The sequence below is a fragment of the Frankliniella occidentalis genome, unplaced genomic scaffold (genome assembly GCF_000697945.3).
Source record: "Frankliniella occidentalis isolate FOCC.00 unplaced genomic scaffold, Focc_3.1 Scaffold206, whole genome shotgun sequence".
NCBI classification, from domain to species: Eukaryota; Metazoa; Arthropoda; class Insecta; order Thysanoptera; family Thripidae; genus Frankliniella; species Frankliniella occidentalis.
The window spans coordinates 7,367-9,589 of NW_026267332.1; positions in this window are offsets into that span (position 1 = coordinate 7,367).

The window sequence follows — 2,223 nt, forward strand, 5'->3', positions numbered from 1 at the left end:
TTAGGGGTGGGTTAGCAACCCTTGTTTAATCCTCGATTTTTTAGGGGTGGGTTAGCAACCCTTGTTTAATCCTCGATTTTTTAGGGGTGGGTTAGACCCCCGAACTTAGGTACGAGTTAAGCCCCTCCAAGACACCGTTAAAAATTAGGTACAAATTAAGTCCCTCCAAGACTTCGTTTAACATAGGTTAAGTTATGTTGGGTGCTCGAAAGACACCCTTAAAAAATTAGGTACGGGGTTAGGCACCCCCAAGATATCCCCAAAATTAGGTACGAGTTAGGTACCCCCAAGATACCCCCAATAATTGGCTGAGCTTGCGAAGCCTTTGCTGTGATGTGGGGTGCAGAGAAGTCTTTGGTCGTGTGTCTGTCTGTCTGTCTGTCTGTCGATCTGTCTGTACTGGCCCACGTTTCTCTCAGACGGTGACTTCAATTGACTTCAAATTGCGCACGAAGCTTCAGTATAAGTCGAGACGTAGCGAGTTTAGTTTAGAAATTTGATATTAGATGTTTGAAATAAACGATCGTTTAATTTGAATTCGTAGTTTGGTGGCGGTAGGTTGGTAGCACGGCGCTCGAGGGGAGGGGGAGCGCAAGTATGGCTCCTGCGCTCACCTGAAGACTTTGATACCTTCTCAGCAGGTATTAAAATGTCAGATAGTCAAACCGAGTGTTTTAGTATTAGTTTTAGAGTTGCGGAACTTAGCCTGCGAAGTTTCGCGAGTGTCCGATGAGAAAGAACGAAAGTGATATTTGGAATGGTTTACGTGTTTACTTACGTAAGTTGGAGGGGGCGGGGGTAGTGGTGGGAGAAATGTGCAAAGGTACCTATTGTTTCGGGTTCATCTTGACGAAAGAAAACGAAAATGTTTTATGCTTCAAGACGATCGGAATCGAAATGGCAGAGTTATGTTCAAATGTTCAATAAAGTGTTCAATCGCCCCTAGCGGCCAAACGGTGCGTCGGAGGTCAATTCTGACGGCAGTTTTCGCCCATAACCCGAAAGGTTTATGGGTGGTATCTCGCCGAGACGGACAAAATGCATCCCTCGAACGTTCAATTTGGACCAATTTGGCCATGGCAATCCGCCCATCGTTATTTGAGGGCTAATAACTTCTCCATTTCGACTCAGATCGGCTCTGAGCATGAGACATTTCCTTTTTGATTATACAAGAGGAATCTTAATCTGGGATGACATTATTAATTTGATAACTTTTTTAAAATCCAGATACTTCATTGGAAGACAAAATAATAGTATTCACTCGTAGAATGACTAGAAGTCATTTCATCGTACAAAAAGACATCTTAAAGGTTTCTTAAACTTACAACTTATTTTCTTAACAGCAATGTACTTGCAAGGGACCGAACAATATTTGAACCACAGTCGCAACTTAGTGTAGGATAAGCCGTTCAAAAGCAGAACAAAATATATGATTCTCTTACGTTGACTAGATTTTTCTAGAGCCATATTATTTCTAATGATACTGAAATAAAATGGTGAGAGAATTGAAATTACATTCTATGATAAGATATATTACAGAACTTTCAATTAATAAACTACAATGACTCGTTATCTTCAAAACGCCTCAGAGGGATCAGGTAAAAGTGAATCGAAGAATGAAAAATTTTATTTTGAGTATGGGAGGTGTTTCAATACATTTAAATAGGTTCAAATTAATATTATTTTATATAATTTCACTTCACGCAGAGGCAAGTGAGGGTATTGAATAGAATTTCTCTAGCTGATTGTGACAAAGGTTTGCCGTACCCAGAGTTATACGATATTTCTTTGTCCTACTGTTTGTTACATTGTAAGTTGAATCTGCTAACAGCATTCATTTGTAGAAGTCAAAAGTCATCACACACTCCCACTTCCAATTACTGAGAACTAAAAATGTCATCGGAAAATCTAAAACCAAACTAATTTTGGTCATTTTTAAATTTTCCAGTGCCCCCCCCCCTTTCCTGTTCTTCCCTGGCCTTCCATCTGTACATTACTATTACTATATTCCTGTAACCTTTACATTTGAGAATTTTAGCACACTAACGACTAAAGCTCAGCCACTACGGGCTGCTGCACGTACTCCTACGTAGGTTAGGTTAAGTTAGAGGCCCCCAAGATGGTGACCGCGACATCATCCCACCAAGATGGAGGACCGCGACATCATCCCACTCATACTACTACAAAGCACTCTTTTCCCAAGTGATTGGTGAATATGCAGTA